The sequence below is a fragment of the Myotis yumanensis genome, unplaced genomic scaffold (genome assembly GCF_028538775.1).
Source record: "Myotis yumanensis isolate MYYU_CA2020_CCGP unplaced genomic scaffold, mMyoYum1.0.hap1 SCAF_4, whole genome shotgun sequence".
NCBI lineage: Eukaryota > Metazoa > Chordata > Mammalia > Chiroptera > Vespertilionidae > Myotis > Myotis yumanensis.
In genome coordinates, this window is record NW_027223755.1 from 14,910,389 (window position 1) to 14,932,753 (window position 22,365).

Here is a 22,365-nt window from a genome sequence, read left to right on the forward strand (position 1 = left end):
ACTAATTGTGACTAATCGTCAGATAGGCTAATTGTGACCCAAAGGAGCCATTTTCTCCCCATAAAGAACACGAAGCCTATTTCATATGCAAATAGCAAATGATGTCCATAAATTACTTGTGCTCACACAGTTGCACATACAAATAAACCAAGGTAATTTATTCTCTGTGACTGAACATCTTGATCATCCTTACTGTGAAGGCGGGATGGGAAATCGCAGCCAAGGTGATCTGAGAGCTCTAAGTACATATGATTTCTCTCATCCAGGTGAATACAAGGCAGGACATTTAAGTTTCGATTGCTGAATCCAGGATTTAGTCCTTAGAGTTCAGAGTTCAGGAACTCGAATCCAATCAAGTCATCCAACATAACCAGGAAATAGGGAACTCATCCTGTCAATACCCTGCTAATCAATCTCACAAGAGACTGACTGGGAAGATGAGCTGCTAATTTGATATCGACACTTACTGCTCATTTGGATGCTAATTTGGTATCTGAACTTGGGAAACTCATCTGGTCAGCAGCCAACACTAGGCCATGGCCTCCATAGGTAGGGTTAATAAAGAGGCAACGTTTAGACCTAAATGTAGGAAGGCCTCACTTCACATTATCAGCAGGTTCTGCAACTTTAAACAAAACGACATATAACAAAACCAAATTTACCAGAGGCTCATTGATATAAACTGGAGTTAAGTTCCGACGACACCTCATCAACCTTATAACACAAGGTTATTCAAAAGACCTGGTATTATAAGCAAAGACCGAGAGCACAAGAAGTTCCAGTTCGTTTGTGGGATACTTTTTCAATCAGCCCCTGGGTAATGGTAAGTGGCTGTTTTCTGTTCTAATGATAATGACGATGGGTATCTCCACTGGAAGCCATTCCCCCGTGAGGGGTTGAAAGGGCCTCGGCAAGTCCTCCTGCTCAGCATCTCAGTATCAGCCCCAAGAAACCTCTATCAACACATGACCTCAGGACAGAGGTTCCAATTCATTCTATCGCTGCTTATCATTCATCAGATTTAAATTGGGTGCTTCCCTGATGCTATTTTAGGCACCATCCTCGTTTCATGAGCAGCCCTATCTCATGGCAACATTATCTCTTGGGAAGGGTTACTTTCTGGAAGATTTCCACAGATGGCTGATGGCATTCATTTTGTGTTTGGCAGACGTAACCATGGCTCCCTCAAGGCTTCCCAGGAAACTGCAAAGTCTTCCATCCTCTGCGGCTGAATGTCAACCTTCTTTGGACAAAGTAGAGGCAGTAGGTGTCATAAGGGATCCCCCTGAGGGTCCCAGTCCTGAAGAAGGCTCCCTGAGAATTGTGGTAAAATAGCACCAAAAAAGCACAGCACACGCCTGAGTCCGTATCTGACCACCTGCCCGCTACATGTCTGCCTGAAATAAAACTGATTTCTGGCCATTAGAAAAGAGTTATCAAACCCCACTCAGGGAAGACTCAGGGTGGGGGGGTGGAGTTCCTGCCAGTAGTTTCCACCAGGTACCAGCTTCAGCTGACAAGGCTCCTCCGCCAGGGACTCAAGCTGAGGAGCTCTCCAGCCCTACCTGCTCGGACAGTGCGCCTTCCAGGCTGAGAATACTGGCCAAACACAAATCTTAAGTCAGACATAATGAGAAAGCAAGAGTGGACCATGGGCATCCTGTAGGTAAGAGACTTCATCCAGAAATCCAAGTACCTCAGGCAAAGTGTAAATTCCACTTTCATTCATTCATTCATTCATTCATTCAGTAAATGTTTATGAGTTCCTTTTATGGGGCCAGGCACTATATTTGGTATGTACTCAGCATAAAGCAGCTAATTAAAACACACACTTAATCAAATATTTAAAAAATTAATTATAAGATGCATTATTTTATATAACACTCAAAGAGAAAAAGTAAAATGCTGCCAATAAAACTTAAATACATTAATTTTAAGATGCATCCTGAATTCACAGATTTTAAAATGTGAAAAATGTGCATCACAAAGTCAATGAAAAACCATCGTTCTAGCCTTCACTGGGAGAAGATAGTAAACAACATATAAATAAATATCTATAATAATAAAAGTATAATATCCTAATTAGACCAGACAGCCAAACCACCTTCCAGATGTCATTATGGCCAGCCTTCCGGATGAAACCACTGTGGGGGGGGGGGAGGGGGGCGAGGCAGAGGTGGTTAGGGGCGATGAGACAGGCAGGCAGAGTGGTTAGGGGTGATCAGGCAGGCAGGCAGGTGAGTGGTTAGGAGCCAGTGGTTCCAGATTGTGAGAGGTTGCAGGCTGGGCTGAGGGACCCCTCTCCCATGCACGAATTTCATGCACCAGGCCTCTAGTGTAATTATAAGTAAAATATAATTACAAATTGTGGGAAGTGCCATAAAAAATAAAATAAGGTGCAGGCTTCCCTTGGATCTGTGTTCTGAATTATTACCATTTGATGCCTATATTCCAAATTTTGAAATTTCCTGAACTCATCCCTGATTTATGGTGAGTCACCTATCTTGGGCCTTGAAGGCCTGTCTGTACAATCTATGCCATGCAGCGTCATAGAAAAGTGCACGCAAGCCAGGTAGACCTGAATTTAAATCCTAGCTCTGTCTTCTTCTAGCTGTGTGAGGTCAGAGCTTTTGTTCCCCATGTTACAAATAAACCCACCTGCCTAACAGACTTGTGATGATTTAAATATAGAATTCCTGGATCCTCACAGGCACCTAATAAATAAAAGGTACAACTTTTTTTTTAGTTGCAAAAAAGTTCTCACCACAGTTAGTGACCATATCAATGTAGGGAATAAATTCCCAAAAAATTTAACATAACCCAAAAAATCTATTCTAGAGCTGTTTTGAAATTTGGCTCTAGATTTCTGAATATGTCCCAAGAAAAAGAGTGGATCCAAGTTTTATCAGTTACCATCTACACACCTTTGATAGATTTGCGTCTTTCAGCACGTCTCACTGAGGCCCAGGAGAATCAAACACATCCATCAGTTGAATGGCCTTGTAAACAGTGATCCAGGGGCAGCATGTGAAGATGGAAAGTGAGTGCCGTGGATAAGAAAGGACCATATTTCATCCTTTCTGAGTTCAACATGTTTTTCACTTTTTACCACACTGACTTTGGGCGCACCTGATATTCAATGTCCGCTTATACCTGCTGTTGGTCAGCAGCAATCATGACACAGTTGTCATTGCCAGGTTTGTGCAGCCTCAGCTATCACTCCAGGAGGCAGGACAGGCCACTGTAGAACAGTGACGTGTCAACAAACCACTGAGCATCCATTTGAGGAAGGAATGTGTGTCCTAGTTGTTTTCTGAAAATCTTCCACTGACACCTTCTGGGAAGATCAGGAAAACACCAGCATCACACCATACAGAACGGGAGAGATTGGCTAGAAAGACAATCCCAGAAGAACCAGACCCTAAGTGTGAAGGAGTTTTAGAAACTTCTTACCCTACTCATTGCACTTATATTTGTATGGATGCACAAGCGGGGGGGGGGGGGGGGGGGGGGGGGGAACATACATAATTTGTTTAAGTCTATGTTTAAGTAGATCTAATAGAGCTTTTCACTTAAAATAAAATTCAAAGAAAGCAAGGCATCCTAGTTTAATGGGCAGTTGTTTTCCTATCTTAGTGGTGAGTGAAACAGTGGTATGTCTTTTTCTCTGACGACGGCTTAGATCAGATGAAATACAGTTTTAAGATAGCTCATGACCAGAGAAAAGCTCTTGGAAAAGGAAGGATTTAATTCAAGCCTTGTAAAGGGCTAAGATTCAAACAGGGAAAAGGTAGGACGGGACCTATGAAGACATCACGAGCAATGCATGGAGGTTGGAATTCAGAAGAGAGTCTGTCATGATGACTAATCTCTGAAAGGCATGTGGAGGCTGAACTGCGGTGCCTACCTACGGCAGCTGGCTTCGCAAGCTTGAGGAAGCCACTGGAGAATACACTGACGAAAGTCTCATTTAGGAAACTGTGCTGGTCGTTATGTACAGGAAGGGTTGGAGGGGAGGAAGGCTGAAGTATTCTGGGCATAAAGAAACAAAGCGTTCGATAGAGGGGTGGAAGCAGGGTCACTCAAGCCACCCCAAAACAAACAAGCTCAATAAAAAGAGGCAAATCCTCTCGTCTCATCCCCCCTTTTGCTACCTCTAAACTACTGCAATATAGAAACCTTGTTGAAGAAGGCAGAGGAAGGAACAGAGATGGAACTGGACAATTGGTAATGTTGGAGAGGACAGCTGTCCAAGATGGTTCCATTTTCTCAAGCTTGGGTAAAGCGAAGAATCAGAATAACTCACCGGAATGGGGTAATCTAGAGGAAGTACACTTTGAAGACTACATGACTAAAGAAATGCAAATAACGATTCTTTACTTTTCATATAGGTTTTCCAACTTGAAAACATGAAAATCAGTATATGCAAGACCAAAAACATCCAGTACCTTTTTCTTTATCCTGTCATAAGAAAAATTATAATAGAAAGAAAAAGCTTACATATCATTGCATAAGTCACTGCCCATGCCAAGATCTGGTCTCTGGGATTGAAGACAGCAAGGGGCAGTGACTAATACTGAGAAAGTGCCCAGCGCACATCCACCTGCTCTCGCCCACTTCCACCAATAGACACATGCAGCCCTGCGGTTACCCAACACTACAGCTGCAGGACTGAGGATCAGGGAGCACGTTTCAGTATGGGATCATTGCGAGGGCTCTCTGCTGATATCACAGTCAGGCTTGTTTTTGTTAAACAGGGAAATAAAAAAGGAAAGAGTTAGGTTCACCAGCAAATGTAACAATTCTCACTTAAGCCTGCATTCAGTTCTTCTGCTTTTCTCCTGTGCTAAAATATCAAGAAATGGTATCCTCAAAAGCCTGCTCCTTTCTTATGGAAATATTTAAAGAGAAAAATGATCAAATGCCATTCAGTATAATGTTGGGAATTATTAGTTAATCCACTCAAGAGACACCTTCTATAACCTACAGAGAAATACTCAAGCCCCAGGCTTCTAATGTCACCCATCAGAAACACATTAATCAACCAACTGAGAAACTGCATAACTTTGATATCTTAACTTTGCAAACCTCAGTTTATTATATATATATGCCTAAGTGACCATTACGACAGAACGACATGAACGACTGGTCGCTATGACACACACTGACCACCAGGGGGCAGACACTCAACACAAGAGCTGCCCCTCAGCCCACAGGCCCGGATCACCAGTAGGGCCTGCCAGCCAACCTCCTGGTCCTTCCCCCACCTCACCCCCCACCCCCTACCCCCTGCCGGCAGGTCCTGATCGTGCAATCAGAGCCAGGCTCCAGGCTGGGACAGGGAACCAGGGGTGGGTGGCGGCAGACATGGGTGGTGAGGGAAGGAGAAGGCAAGAAGGCGGGGAACCTGATCGGCCCTGATCACTGGCCAGGCCTAGGGACCCCACCCATGCACAAATTTCATGCACCAGGCCTCTATTTTTATCATAAATACAATCCCATAAAAATAACCAAGACATATTTATAAACACTAATAGTTATCACATGCCAAGGGGTCTGGAAGGAAAATGAAATGCAATGATTTGTGAGGCAGAAAAACTTTTCATTATGAGGATGTGATCAAATACACAGAAAACCCATTCATTTGAAACCAAGCAGTAACATTGGAAAGAATGTTTTATCCCTGTTTGAAAAGCTTAAGAATAGACTTGGGGAGACATCAAAGGAAGAAGTTTCCAGCCAGAACCATGAATTATTTGACCACCTTAGAAAGAAAGTAGTTGGCAGAAGGCCAGAGTTCAAGGGGAGGTTCAAATGCTTTGCTTTTGGTGACCTCTGACCTCCACCAAATACCACAGCAAACTCTTAGAGGTCAGGGACAGATCTGTCTGTCATATCTATATTTCTAGGTCTTTGCACTGCTCATTAAATGAATGAAGAACAGTCCCATTTATAACCTCACCCAGGAGCTAATTAGATCCTTAAACCTTAAACTACCTACAGTCACAAATGAGTTACTCTGCTACCAACAAAGCAAAATTGATATTGCCAAGGAAGAAAAAAATAACCGAATTTACTTACCTGTTGGTATTTTCTATATTTCACCTTCCTTAAAGGCCATAACATAGCCTGCAATAAATGTCATTACCACCTATAGATCTCACAAAGCAAATCTCAAACACTACTGTTTCCTTCAACAGCAAAAATATCATTTGAGAGAGTATGCACACTCCATTACCCCATGCTAGTACATAGAGAATAAATTTGTTTTATTGACAAGAAAACTACATTATGTAAATGCTATGCAGACCAAACGTTCTTTCAAAGCTTCTTTAAGGATGATTTCCAATGCTTACTTCTTACCAAAACTGGCATCACAGCTTTCCTGATGGAGCGGAGATGAAAGGACACCCAATTAACGTTAATATATACGTGTATTTCCTGTCATAAGTACATTTAACATTTACTTTATAATGCAATGTCTGGTTCCTGCTTCTTAAAGAATTGGCAGCTTCCTGATTTCCCACCTACTGTTTACTCTGCCACTGAAAACAGTTAACCTCCAGGTAGATTCAAACATCCAAATGAAATGGTACAATTAATTACATAAACCAATCTTCATTGATTGAAGTAAAGGCTAAGTTGGGAACAAGCCTGTATCTGGATATAAAAGCCAGGATAAGGAAAGGATTTTGAAAAGGTAGCCCTTGTCCTGGTGGTTGAGTATTAGACAAGAAATTAATTGGAACAATTATTGTCTTTGGAGTGTTTTAACTTTCAAGTGTTATATCATTAAAAATATGGGAAGGTTCCTATATAAAAGAAAGCAAAGATAGCAAAGAAAGACCCTAAGAATCAAACCTGGTGCTATAACTCCTTTCCTAGATAGTAAAAAAATTAATTCCAAACTTTAGGTGTTGGTTTAGGAAGTTCTTAAGATTTTTAAGAAAAAAATTTAGTATATCGTATTAGTCTCACCAAAATCAACCACCATCGTATTTATTGAGCTTCTCTGACACACCCCACAAAATATTATTCAAATATCAGATACAAAGAGTTTATAACCTAGCAAAGGAGATGAAACTACAGTTAGTCAACCAGAAGTATGAAACTGCAAGCACCTATCAAGGTACATGGGAACCCAGGCTGCTATCACTCATGAGTCCATGAGTGTAAAATATGCCCTTAATATGCAATAAGATCTAAGATAAGAACTTTTCATAAAACTCAGTTTTTAAATTAGTCTAAATCACTGAAATAAAGCATGCCTAAAAATTAAAGGGGAAAATTTTAAAGCTACAAAATGTCTACTCTGTTTTCCTTTCATAATAGAATAAAATAAATGAAAACAAGTTCCTGAGGTAAGTGTTCTGAAACTCAGCTAGAGCAGCCAGGAGAAAATACTTTCTGCTTTTCTAATTCCTTCCTCCCCTTTCCCAAAGTAGAGGGTTAACATTTGAATCTGTTCCAACAGAAAATTCTAGAAGGACAGTGTCTTCCAGCTCCCTATAAAACCACCCCTTACTTGTACCTGGCCACTTCCTCAGCAAGGCCCACTCCTCCTTCTACTCTGGTTCTTCCTCATTCTCCCTTAACCTCCCCATCTGCTTCAGCCTCCCTCCTTTCTCATCCAAAAGCCTGAAGGAGAAGCATCTCTCAACCAAATCTCTTTCACATCATCACTGATTTCCTTGTCATTCTGAGCATGCTTTTGAAACAAATTAAGATCAAACCATCAACACTAGGCTAAAGCAGACCGAGGGAGCACTACATGGTTAGTGGGAGGTAGGACGAGCCCAATTGCTTATTACATAGTAATAACAGAGAATAGAAAAACAAAAATTGAAGAAGTTAATTCATTGAGTGATGTAGAGGAATAGGAAAAAATTGCTTTTCCTTCAAGGCACATGCCCAGATTGCAGGCTCAATCCCCAGTGTGGGGTATGCAGGAGGCAGTCAATCAATGATTCTCTCTCATTGTTGATGTTTCTATCTCTCTCCCCCTCTCCATTCCTCTCTGAAATCAATAAAAATGTATTTTTTAAAAATTGCTTTTCTTCTCCAGAAAACACAAAGCCAGAAAACAGCAGTCTCCTAAAGAAATTGAGGCAATTACAAGTAAAAGAACTACAGTTATAGTCAATTTTTCTCCTTTTGGGAATTACATTTTTCTCTTTTCTTCTTTCTTAAAGAAAATTAATTAAATGGAAAATATGTTTAAATCACAAAATGTTGTCTTACAGAAGGTTTTCCAAGGGGTAAGCAGTCAATTTAGAGTTTATTTTTCCCTAATTAGTTCTATTCAACCTTTGTAGACGTTGAATCTCATTAAAACCAGTTCAAAACTCTTATTTCAATATTAAATTGAAATTTATTCTAAAATATATGGGAAAGGCCTAAAGGGCAGGAGCAGCCCTGGCCAAGAGTGTGCAACATTGAAGAAAGAAAAGAGCTTTAAGCCACCCCTGCCCTTCCCTACAAACCCTCCTTGTGCCACTCTCTAGTATTGTATATAGTAATACATCAACAATGACATTTCTTTTTGTTAAATAACACCTCTAATTTTTTCTTTTTGTTAAAAGGATTAATTGTATGTTGTGAATACTTTACTGCAATAAAAGTAAATAAATAAATAAATAAACCTGTAAGGTCAGCTTCCCCCACTTTCCAGGCTTCCCCTGGCTGCATCCTCCATCCCATAACTTAGGTATCCTCTTAGCATTGGGGCCAGGCCCTTGGTTTTGGTGCTGATGTCAGTCAGGGTATCCCGACAGAGGCGGCTCTGGCCACACTGCCTCCACATTGTACCTTCGGTCTGTTCTCCCAGAGAATTTGTTGTCTTTCTCTGGTGAGTAGACCCCCACCTCAGCCATCAGGCCTCACAGCACCCCTGGGCTCAGCTGCGATCTCTATTCATTGCCCAGTCTGAGAGTCCAAATTCAGTCCTTGGCTCTCAGATCCCTTCAGCCCTTGCTGCAGTGACCCCTCCTGGAAAGACTCCCCTTTAGGCGTCTTCCCAACCCCCCACCATGTGAGGACATGGGAGATCTCCAGGCTCTGGGGAGGCACTAAGAGCTGCCTTGCATCCCCTCGACACCAACATGCCATACCCACATTTCACTTTCTCCGGTTCCGTCCCAATAGTGGCTCAAAGAGAGCACTGGTCCCCTCTGTCCTTTGCTTTCCTCTTAGCCTCCTTGAGGTTTCCATGATCTCTCCAGCCCACCCAACCCCCTCGGCCAGAGCCCAGATTGGTGCAGCCTCTGGGTTCCTGAGGAACCCAGGCAGGGTCTTCACTCTTTTTAACTCATTGCCCACGAACCTGTCCCTCTCCTGATTCCACCAGCATGAAGGGCTCTCTACTCCTGTGGGGTAACACCTCTATTTCTTCACCCTCTTGAAGATGTTGTTTTTCATACCATCGTTGTTCTCATTCTATTTGTTGTCATTTCTCTTTTGTAATTAAAAGCTATAGGCAGTGAGAGTGGCGTTAGGGTGTAGGGAGAAGTCATTGATAGACAAACTCTGATCCTACTATTAGTGTCACTTTTCCTGATCTGTGCCCTAGTTCCGTGGTAAGCAAACTGCAGCTCGTGAGCCACATGCAGCTCTTTGGCCCCTTGAGTGTGGCTCTTCCTAAGCCTTAGGAGTACTCTAAGTTAATAACAATGTACCTACCTATATAGTTTACGTTTAAAAAATTTGGCTCTCAAAAGAAATTTCAATCGTTGTACTGTTGATATTTGGCTCTGTTGACTAATGAGTTTGCCGACCACTGCCCTAGTTTAGTAGATTCTGATGGTTTATTCTGCATTTCTACTTTCCTCCATTAGCCTAGACCCGTGGTCAACAAACTGCGGCTCGCGAGCCACATGCGGCTCTTTGGCCCCTTGAATGTGGCTCTTCCACAAAATACCACGTGCGGGCACAAACGTACAGTGCGACTGAAACTTCGTGGGACATGCACAGAAGTCGGTATTTTGTGGAAGAGCCACACTCAAGGAGCCAAAGAGCCGCATGTGGCTCGCGAGCCGCAGTTTGCCGACCACTGGCCTAGACTGAAGGGCGAGGTTTACACCATTAACAGCTCTCACATTTTTTTCTTGCCTTGAAATATACAAGCAAGTGCTGTTTTTTTTAATATTTTACTGAGTGATTATCAAATGGGATAGAATTGCAAACCGAAATTTTAGGAACTGAATTATTTATGAGTGAATTTCAATATACTGAGCATCAACTTACCATTGCTCCAAGCCATCAGCTACGGTTTACAAATATTTTCCTTACAGGGAACTGTTGTTGCAACATTACGTGCGGTGTGCAAATGTCAAATCGGTAAAGCTCTGCTATTAATAATGGATCTATAGACGCCTGAAAGGAGCACTGTGCCTGCAACCCCGGCTCAGGTTTATCGGGCTTTTTCCTTTTCCTTTTGAAAAGAAATCCTCAGAATGCCAGCTACCAGGTTTACAGCATTTCAATCTCATGTCCTATAAAGCCTTATGTTCAGAGGTTAATAAAATGAGATTAATCCAGAGATACCACATGCTAGTTCTTTTCTTTTTTCCTTCCAAGCACAACACGTTAAACAATGCAGTCTACGGGATGAATAGGGAGGCTGCAGACAGCTGACTGGTGGAGGTTAGCTGCCACCCAGTGGCTGGAAGTCAAACTCACCCACACCCTTTGCTTGCAGAGCTAAGGAAATGCAAACTCAACCCATGTCTCATAAGTGCATCAGGGTTATCAATCATTTACATTTATTGTCTCATAGTTACAAAAAAAAAAAACAGAATGACGGGGAAATTATTGAAGGCTTTCACTAACGATGATCCAAAGTCTTGTCTTTTCTAATTCTAAGTCATAAGGAATTTGTGACATATGTTCAAATGGTTTCCCTTTCAAAAAAAATTCCCAGTTTAAGAAACTTTGCATACCTATATCACATGGAGCCAAACTAAAGAAATAATTATAGATTATAAAATGCTTCTCACTACATGGAAGATGGTACACTGAAGAGGCAAGTATTTTAATAACAATCTCTAAAGAAGAAAAACATGCAAATATACCCAGATAGTGATCACAATATCAATAGTTACACAGTGAATTCACCTTGAATGACTTTAATCATTCCTCTTATATAAAAGGTAATAAAATATCTTCCTCTTCTCTAAGGTCCTTTACCTCTTTTAAACAATTCTTTTTTTAAAAAATTCAATAGCTAGCTTCATTTTCATTTTTATTAAAAATGATCTGTTACCACAAATACATAGCAAGCATTTAAAATGTTACTCAAGGCACAGACAAAAAAATTAGGGGAAATAACAGATTTTTTTCTGTATCATGAAAAGAATTTTAAACATGTCAAAATTCAATAAAATATTCATCGTTTAAAAAAATTTTTAAGTTGACATTATTGCAGACTTCCCCATTCTTTTACACAATTCTGATACTAACGTTTTAATATAATTTTTATTATTATAAAAATAATACACATGTATTGTGGAAAACAAAAATAATTATCACCACACTCTGAGCACTATTAATATCATATTGATTAGGTAGGCTTTAATTTATTTAGCCAATACTTTTTATTCTGTTAGACTGGTTCCAATTTTTTACTATGATAAACAATACTGTAATCAATATCTCTGTGCACAAATCCTTGTATAGATGTTTATTTATGTCAATAAGTTATTAGAAAACATCATTCCTTAAAAATTATACCCTTTGATTCCCATGAGAAACTTGCTTAATTTTGTTTCATCTTTGCCTACGTGACATGAGAAATGGTAGGTCACTGGTACTGTGTTACTAGTGTAATTTTTCAAGGCTTTGGCAATCGTAAAGCTGAACATTCTTAAAATATTTATTGGATATTGGGGGAGGGGGGTGTTACCTCTGTGAATTGTCTGTTCAGGTCCCTTCCTATTTTTCTCCTGGTAATTTTCTTTTTATTGATTTGTCATTGTTCTTTTTAAGACTGGATAAATATATAGGACACATAGAGAAAATGAATAGCTACTTCAATATTACTATCATATGAAGTAGAATTAAATACAAAAGCCTTAAAGATTTGGACCAAGACAGGCATTTTATTTTTATAAAAGGTATAATCCACTGTGAGCAAATAGTAGCTATATGCCAAAAAAAAGTATTAAAATAAAATAAGAAGACCTGTTAGAAATACAGGTAATGTTAAAGGAAAAACTGTAACAAAACGATGTTCAGATAAGGTGTTTTAATAGAAACATGTTAAACCTTATACTTCCCAGGTCATGTCATTCTTTTCTAGGCCATAGATGGTTAACAAAATTAATCATGTATTAGAACACAGAAAATGTTAATGCACTTTAAACTTGTTTTAATGAACCTGCCCCCATTGAATGTAGGTCAAGTTCAACAGGGATGGTGAAAAGTCATTTCCCTGGCCCCAAACCCCACACACAAGTCCCATGCATCCTCCAGGGTCTCTCTCCTGCTTCAGAATTACCCATCGTGGCCAGGGAGACTGAAACTCCAGATTGGTGCCTGGATGTTCTCCATTACTTCGCACTCTCTTTTCCTGACTTTCTTAGAGTCAATGCCCTAAAGAGTCCAATGTCTACAGGAGTGCACAGCCACTGCTTCATGGGCCCAGATAGACACCAGGCATTTGCCCATTGGTGTGCCAGTTCCACCACCACTGTGCCCACCTGGCAAGCGGAGGCATGTGGGTGGCCCAGAAGCCATGGAAGCCTCTTCAGACAGTTAGGAGGCAGGAAGGCCCGGGCAGCCTTCCGGGGGAGTATTGGTATGGCACAGACCCACCTTCTGTGTCCACAGAGGGAGGGGAGGAATAGCAGGCTTCCAAGAGGCAAAATCTTAGGGGCATTAATGAACCTGGACACCAACAAAAAGAACAGATCCCAGCCCATAGCTCTGTGCCAGTCACTAGGCCTTAAATTGCTGGATAATGGAGAAAGTTGAGGATTCCAAGTGAGTAACAACAGGGCCCTGACGGGTTCTGAGGCGGGGCTCACTCACCAAATGAACAGAGGTCCTCGACCTTTCAACAATGAGCGTGGCTCTGCCAGAACCTACCTGCTGAATCCCAGCCTCACATAACATCCCATTTTGCATTCTTCAGTGGATATGGGAGATCCGCTCATTCAACATCCATGCCAGTCCATTTCCAGTATTTGTTCTTTTGTATTTTAGTAACTTGAGTGCTAAAAGCTACGTTTCCCAGACTCCTTTGCAGCTCTCTTATAGCTAGGGCTCCCTATGTAATTTAGGTTGTTCTAATCACATGAACTTGCACACAACTGAATCAGAACTAAGTTTGCAAGCAAGAGGTAGGGTGTGGGGCAGCCATTCTGCGAGTCGGGGCAGAGGTGATGTGGTCCTGGAGCCAGAAACAGGAGAGCAGCTCACTAACCCAAGAGGCAACCTTTCCGTCAGTTCTGCATTGTGCTGGTAGAAGCCCTGCCCCCACTCATTCAGAACACCCAAGATTCAGTGCCATGCCCGTACCCCTTGGTTAATTCATTTCTCTGTAACCAGCTATAGTGCATATTCAGATCTATAACTGAGAACAGCAACCAGACATGAAATTCAGGAAATGGCTCCCCAAGGGGATATGCAATGTGAGACTGGCTACCTGACTTGCTTAGGTCTGAAGGCTGTGCAGAGGCAATTGCCTTCAGACACTGGGACACTAACAGTCATGCTCACATTGGCAAATTGGTGATTTAAATTGTCACTTGTGGTTGTACAGAATGAAGTGACATTGAGGGCCATGGCTTTAGAAGCCCCAAGGTCCTCTGCAATGGATGATTACGGGGAGCACGAAGAATACAGAACTATATGGCGGTAGCCACTAAGCAGGTTAACAGCACTGGGGAAAGGAGATTTCCAAACCTTTGGAAATTAGGGAACCCAGCTCTGAGCCAACAGAGCATGCCACTGTGGGCCACAAAGTGGGGGAGTATGGGGTTTGTAATAAATTGTGTGTGACTTCAAGTTTACATCACAGTGACCCAGTAGATGCATCAATTCATCCTGTGGCCTAGTGGACACATGAACTCATCCAGGGACCACTTACACAGTGTATAATCAGAACAGGTGTCCTTGATAAATAACAGAAACTTCCATTTTGCCAAGCATGGATTCTCCTAAAACACTCTCACCCTATAAAAACAGAAAGGAGTGCTACCATCCTTGATGTGACAGATGCAGGTGGCAATCTCTTCCACAAACCCTTTCAACGCCCCTGTTCCACCTCTGCCCACCTCGAGAGGGATGGTCTTAGAGCAGGGATCCTCGATCTTGGCACATGGATATCTAGGGCTTGGTCATTTTTGCGTGGTAGAATACTTATCAGCACCCCTGGCCTCTAGCCCCTAGATACCAGCAGCACACTCTCCCCACTTATGACAACTGTCTCCAGACATTTCCAAACTTCCTCTGGGGTCAAAATTGCTCTTGGTTAAGAATCACTGAATGACATGGAATAAGCTTATCAGGGGTAGACTTCATTTACAGCTGGTGTGCCAGATTGCTTGACCTAGAAAGAGGCATGATTCTTGCTGAGCCTCTGGATTTTGGAGGCAATATATTCCATGATTGGGTGTACGGCTCCTGCCACAGACACACTAATGTATGAGGCTTCCAGCTTTGAGTGGGGCCCAGAGCAAGATATGGCTCCATCTGGTGCAAGTCCCGCTGACCCGCTGACCCAGCTTGAAACTTCTGGGGAAAATGGGAAGCTGAATGGGAGCTCAGACAAGAAAACCACTGCAGAGGCTCCTTGCCCACTTTGGAAACAACTCTCCTCTTTTTTAAACAGCTCCTGTCTGCTAGTGAGCCCGGAAGAAACTCCAGGTGGCCTTGGTACCTGAAATTCCCATCAGAATCCTTTACAATGACTGTCCACCAGGCCCTAAAGGCCCAGGAAGCCATCATTTCCAGCGCACCTACACCTACATACAACCACCTCTCTCTCTAACCCACACCTGTGGCCTCCAGGGAGGCAAGAAGTCACTTTCGCCTCTCCTGTGCATCGTGCGGTGCTCCCACACCTAGAACCCGAAAGGTGGACTCTTTCAAGGTCATCTTTCCCAACTGCCTCAGAGGACAGACCAGGAAACTGATACCTGGGAGGTTTAGTCTCTTCCCCTAAATGTAGATGCAGGTGGTGATTGGCAAGGTGAGAACCCGGGTCTTTTTGCAGATTTGAAGGTAAAGAGTTGGTGTAAGATTCGCTGGTAAGGAGTTATTCTGCATCCTCCTTCAGCCCTCTCCTCAACATGTATCACACCCAGAGAAAGAAAATGCATCCATCTTTGCATTTCATACCCTTATTAAATGTCTGAAAAAGCAGAGGAAGTTTTGACTATGTGATGCAAAACCTGGTCAGGCCAGCTGTTTTGTTTCTGTATTCTGGGTGGCTTACCCAGCCTCTTCCAGCGTATAGGACTCTTTATTCAAGTCCAAGGTAATCATCAGCAAACTTTTTCCTAGATCTTTCTTAATACTGACATAAGACAATACATTAGAAATGCGAACATCATGGTTTAAGAAATTAAAGTTAAGCTACCTGGAGTTGTTGCTTTAAAAAAAAGATATTAGTGCAATTGCAAAGAGTATCACCTGATGAAGTGACTTCATACCTACAAAAACCAGCATTTATAAGTTTCATACAAAATGCAATGGGGTATGATTATATAAAACTTCAATGTTTTTTAACAAAAAGGGTAATATTTCAAAATTCAAATGTATTTTGCCTCAATTCCTTAACCTTGAGTAGTCTGTCACTAAAATTCTTTTGGGGCTTCTCCACAAGGTGGTGCTAGCCTACAAGCAATTCTGTTGCTGAGGCTGGATGATGCCTTGGTGTTTGGGAAACATTTTATTAGGAAGTGTCACTCAAGTTGCAGTCCTAATAGAGTTCATATTGAGCCTCTGGATTGGGGGGTAATGTATCCCATATTGGATGTACTGCACCTCTAGGTTCTGGATGTAACTCTAGGATTCATTAATTAAGGTCAAGGATGAGTATTTCTAGCACCATTTGAGGAGCTGTAACCTCATGCAATGGTCTTCAAGTCCAGGCTTGCCTTCTACATCTCCCCAGTTCTCGACTTTACTGGGAAAGCCTGTGAGAAAGGCATGGGCAGCACCCCCCACTTCCACCTCTGTTCCCAGTGACCAGCACCGCCTTTGCCCCAATCCCCTCAGAAGAAAATGTGCCAAGAGTCAGAGGTCATTAAAAGATTTCCATTGGCTCGGGAGAAGAAAAAATATATTCAGTTCTATTTAGATGATGGTCAGAGCAGAAAAGTGGGAACACTTGGGGGAACCCCAGTAACATTTGCTGAGCAAGTCCTGTGTACCAAGAGATCCTCTACATGTTGCATCTCACTAGATCCTCATGACAACGCTACACGGCTGCTTGACCCCATCTACCACAGGAGAAAAACTACGGTTTTCAGAAGCATCTCTCGCTGTAGGTGGCCCAGCTGCAAAGCAGGGTCTGTCGGACAGCAGAGCCTCCTTACTTTTCTACCACACTGTGGTCGTGTGGACATCTGCAATGCTACTTCAGAAGCTGGGGCCCCCATGGCTCTGTCTTTCCTATATGAAGTATCAGAGTCCTGGAGGCAAAGGTGGTTTTTAAAAATCTAATGATTGCTTGAATATCACCAAGAATATCAAAGGGGATTCCATGCATAACCCACAGCAACACTTCACCTCTGCTTCCCATTCTCACACCCCAAAGTTGTTCCAGGTTTTCTCCCACACACACAGACCTTCCACAACTCTCCTCTCTCCTCCTCCTTCCTCTGCCCTGGCTCTGGCTAAATCCTTCCCACTTTCTTGCCTCTAGGATTCATTGCCAGATGGGCAGCTCTAAATTCTCCTTTGAGAGAAGAGGGAATCGTCACAGATCTCTCACATCCATGTCCCAGTTCCCAGCCCAGGCCTAATGGGACTCAAACACACCTGGACACAGCTGGTCATGTGCAATGAGCTGGAGAAGTCCTGGGGGAGGGTGATTCATGAAAGTTAAATTGCATTCATATTTTAGGGGGCTTTGGCCAATGGGGAAGAAACATCCACAGAAGATTACACAGGACTTCAGGGGAGAACCAGGGAGGGGAGGACAGAAAGGCTACTCTCCACATGATGTTTCAGACCCTACACTTCCTCCACCTCATCCCACCCCATCTTTCTCAGGCTTCTGGTATCTGTACAAACAACCTTTGCCACCTGACTTTCTGAGAGGGGCACATCTGGAGGGCTAAGCAATCATTCCCCAACCTGGCAGGCACTTGAATTGTCTCGGACGTTCTGTATAAATACAGATCGTCAGGCCTACTGCAAAGCCACTGAATCAGAGCCAGTGTACAAAGGGCCCAGGAGGCTGCCTTTTCCTAACTCCCAGCCGATGCTGATGCAATCACCTAGTCCCAGCCCCAGGTCAGGAACAGGGTTCCAGGACCACCAGGTGGAGCGGATGCAAGTGTCCCACGCCCTCCCATTCTGGATGAAGGTGAGTTTATTCCTCTTCAACCGAGCTCATGAGCAACACCCCAATGTGCTGGTTCCCATCAGAACTCGGAGGCTATAGTTGCCAAATGGCTGGGGCAGTGGTCCCAAACTTTCATGTCTCAGAAACCCTTTACCCTCTTGAAAATTATCAAGGACCTGAAGCTTATGTGCATGTGGGTCATATCTGTGGATATGTACTGCATTCAAAATTAAAACTGGGACATGTTTAAAACCAGAATACACAAGCACACATTCCATCGGCCATCAGAGCAAAGACACTGCCACACGTCATGGCCCCTCTGAAAGCAACTCCACACTTATCCTAGGATAGTAGGAGCATAGCCTTGACCTCAGGGACGCCCTGGAAGGGGCTGAGGCCCCCAGGGTCCTGGACCACAATTGGAGATCATGTAGGCTGTGGGAATGGGCAGAGTCCCCAGGCTGCCTGCAGGAAACTGATGGAGGCAGGACCAAGCTCTGGCTGACTTTACTTCCTGCTTTGCATGGAAGCAAGTCCTCAGAAATGAAGTCTACAAGGCAATCAGCTGAAGTTTTCTGGAAGCAGCAACACGGGAACTATTCCAAACCTGCTACTTGCGCAATCCCTGGCACAATTGCAGGTCCACATTCTGGCACCAACAGAAAGTGCTGGTGCGGCAGGCAGATTAACGGCCCCCACAGATGCCTACGTCTCCACCCCCAGAACCGGTGAGTATGTTAGGGCACATGGAAAAGGGGGATAAGGGTGCAGATGGAATAAAGATGGGTAGTCAGCTGACCTTAAAATAGGGAGATGAGCCTGGGTTCTCCCAGTGAGCTCAGAGTGATCACAGGGCTCCCTTAAAAGGGGGCGACAGAGTCCCATACACCAAAAGGTTGTGGGTTTGATTCCTAGTCAGGGCACATTCCCAGTTGGCAGGTTCAATACCCGATCGGAGCCCATACAGGAGACAACCAATCACTGTTTCTCACACTCCGCCCCCCTCCTTCCTCTCTCTCTAAAAATCAATAAAAATTTTAAAAAGTGGAGGGTAGTGGCAGAAAAGGGGGTCCGAGAAAGAGATGTGGTAAGGAAGAATGCAGACTGCAGTGCTGCTGGCTTTGAAGAGGGCCATGAGCCATTATGCGGGCGCCCTAGAAGCTGGAAAAGGCAAGAGACTGGCTCTCTCCGCCTCCAGAAAGGAATGCAGCCTTGCCGATGCCTCACTTTCATCCCAGAGAGACCTGTGTCCGACCTCTAACACACAGAGCTGCTAGATAATAAATCTGTGTTGTTTTTAGCCACCAGGCTTGTGGTACTTCGTTACAACAGCCATAGGAAATTGACTCACCTGTAAAAGCTGCACAGCATTTGACCCCTGCCCCCAATAGGGGAGTTCCCAGAAGAGCCCTGAAGGAGGGAATGCCGTGCTGTGGGCAGAGCTGGGGAGAGAGGGGGGAGGAGGGGAGCAGACAAGCACTGGCTAGTCATCAACAGGAGGCCATGAGGATCCCTGAGCCACCATCCCCCTCGCTCCCCTGTGCACAGCGTTACTGGAATGAGCTTTTCTACTTCAGGACCCCATCCCCCACCTCCCGCCTCCAGGACCTCATGTCTGTTGTCTTGAGGATGACTAATAACTTAGCACTTGGTCCCAGCTGCAGAGACACTCCCTGGCCTAGGTCACGACCACATGGAAGCAGTGACCTCCACCACTGGGTGAAGTGAAGTAGCTGGACACGATTCAGGTTGTCTCCTGGGCAGGGGAGGGAGAGTGGGGAAAGGGAGGGCAGTGCGTTCATTATGGAATGAATGTCAGGAGGAGTACATGTGTGCCTTCTGAGCGGGCCAGAGCCCAGGGATGGAAAAATCACGTATCAGTTCGAGTGACAGCACCCCCAGAACACAGTAAACCCCACTGCGTCCTGGTTACCTCCCTCTACTGCCTCTGGGCCACTGGGAGTCACTGCAGAATGGCCCAGCCCCTCCACCACTGTCAACACCTGACCAAGCTGGAGAGGCCCCCTCCCTAGAATTCAGAATTAGAGCTAAGAGGCAATTCACTGTTTTTGTTTTTTCAGGTTGCAAAGTTGTGTGTGTGTGTGTGTGTGTGTGTGTGTGTTTTAATTTTTCATTGAGTTATGTTTCCCAAGAAATTTGACATTGAGAAAACCAATCTTATAAAAAAAATATAACCCTTCACCTGACATTTGACAAAAACCCTGGGACATTATTAAAATTTTTAATTCGCAGAATAGGTTCAACATTAGATAGATTCTATGGCTGCCATTTTTGAATCTCTCAATCCACATAAGATGCAAAATAAAAATTGCTCATCTCATACCATGTTTATAATGTTCTCATTTGTAGAGTATGCATAACTAAATAGTGAAGTAACCATAATGTAGCTGCCTTCCATCCATATGAAAATTATCACCAAGATCCCCACACTCCAATCATTTAAATAACATTGATTTCAGAATGATGCCAAAAATATTTTTTTACATTTTTGCCAAAAGAGCCTGCCACATTTGCTACAGCATAAAAATAACTTCAGTCAAGTACAGGTATGTCACGGCTCCTGTGACACTAGCCTCCAGATGCGGGGGCTGTGACCACGGAAGCTCAGAAGCCAGGATGGGCTCCTGCCTACAGGCAGACGGTGGACACAATCACGCCCGTCTTCACAAAGACGGGGACAAGAATGAGGCCAACACCCACGTGTGCAGAGATGAGAGTCCGGGTGACCTGCCGGCCCTGGCTCTTGCCCCTTTCACAGCCCCAGCATCACCACCACCACCCTGTGAGTCCCCGAAACAACCCTGCCTAGTCCTGCCCCGTTTCTTTTATCTGCTTTAGTTGGTGTAGGTTTCTTGCAACCACAGAATCCTAACCCGCATATGATATATTATTCTAAGGGCATGGGGTCCAACTGGAAGCATTTAATATAGAAAACATATCAAATCCATAACCAATATTTAGTTCCTGGATAGGCTCCTGTGAGTAGAATCTTAGTGACCACTCTAAGCAAGGCTGCTGAGTCCCACACTTGTGTGCACCACCCTCATCTCTCAGCCTCGCCTGTCTCTGGGGCCCTGGCCCACTTGTAACACCCAGCTGTCACGCGTGTCCAACTCTCATACGCACAGCCCCACACACTGCAGGCCTCTCACCTCCAGAAACCTGGAACCTACTTGTCACTCAAGACACACAACCCGAAGAGCAGGGATTAACATCAATGAAGCAAACATTCACTGGCGGGAAAGTGGAGATCAATCCTCCCTTCCTTCCCTCTCCTGGACTCGTGGTTCACGCAGCTTCGTGGCAGACAGCCCCACCCACTGCTTCCTGGATGCGGCCAGCTAAATAACACACCCTCAGTGTGTGCCCCTCCAGCTGCTTCTCCTGCACTCTTGCTTCCCTGGAACTGCACTCCTAATAAACCGCTTACACAAATCCATGCCCCAGTGATGCTTTTTAGGGAACTCATTCCAAGATGTTGTTGATTTCAAGGGGGTCTATGGTAAACCCAGGAGCTGAATATGGTAGAGATGAAAAATCCCTGGCTAGTTTTCTTTCTGGTAACTGAAAGGACAATAGGATCCTATATAATAAAAGGGTAATATGCAAATTGACCCTAACAGCAGAATGACCAGAACGACCACTCAACCAGTCACTATGAGGCGCACTGACCACCTCTCGGTCCCTTTCCCTGGCTCCCATTGCCCGGTGGCGAACAGGGAACCAGGAGTGGGTGGCGGGGGACACGGGCAGTGCCAGGCCAAGGCTCCCACCCTGCAGGTGGCCCCACACACAGAGGGCGACCCGTGGTGGGGGCAGGGCCAGTGAGCAGGTTGGAACGGCCGACCTCTCAGTCCCTCCCCCCAGCCAGCAGGCTCTGATCACCAATCGCCGGATGGTGAACAGGGAACCAGGGGTGGGTGGCAGCAGGGGGTGGGGCCGGCTGCCAGGGAAGATGGCCCTGATCGCAGGCCAGGCCTAGGGACCATACCCGAGCATGAATTTTGTGCACCTGGCCTCTAGTATTATAATAACTGAAACACAGACAGAAAACAATTGATCCCCTGGGAATCAATTACACCAAGTTACTTAGTAACGTATTTTCTCCACGTTCCTCACACAAGAGAATGAAAGTAAGATCCTGTTAGCAAATAAACTAAGTTTAATCCTCACTCTCCACCAAATGTGAGAGAAGTTAATAAGATGCATTCAGTGGGACTCCTCAAACAATGACCACTTCTGCCTGGAGGAAAATGAGCACATAGTGATGAACTACATAAACCTGTCACATGGAAACCACAACCAAGAGGCAAAATTCCAGAAGCCATGTCCGCAGGAAGCCACTAGGTGGTGCGCTTTCACCATCGTTGACTTCTTTACCTGATTCACTGCTCTTAGCTTGAGAATTTGCTACTTGGGCAAACTGAAATTTACTTGCAATAAGCTGAGAATTTAAGAAATCTCTAAATTTAAAAAAAGTTGAAAAGTGTTTTATTATAAATGCAGTAATACAAGTAGACAAATGTAAACCACCGACATGTTTTACTTGTCCATTAGCTCCATATGTGTTGCTACTACTGTTCCTCTAGCCCAGTGATGGCGAACCTTTTGAGCTCGGTGTGTCAGCATTTTGAAAAACCCTAACTTAACTCTGGTGCCGTGTCACATATAGAAATGTTTTGATATTTGCAACCATAGTAAGACAAAGACTTATATTTTTGATATTTATTTTATATATTTAAATGCCATTTAACAAAGAAAAATCAATCAAAAAAATGAGTTCGCGTGTCACCTCCAACATGTGTGTCATAGGTTCGCCATCACTGCTC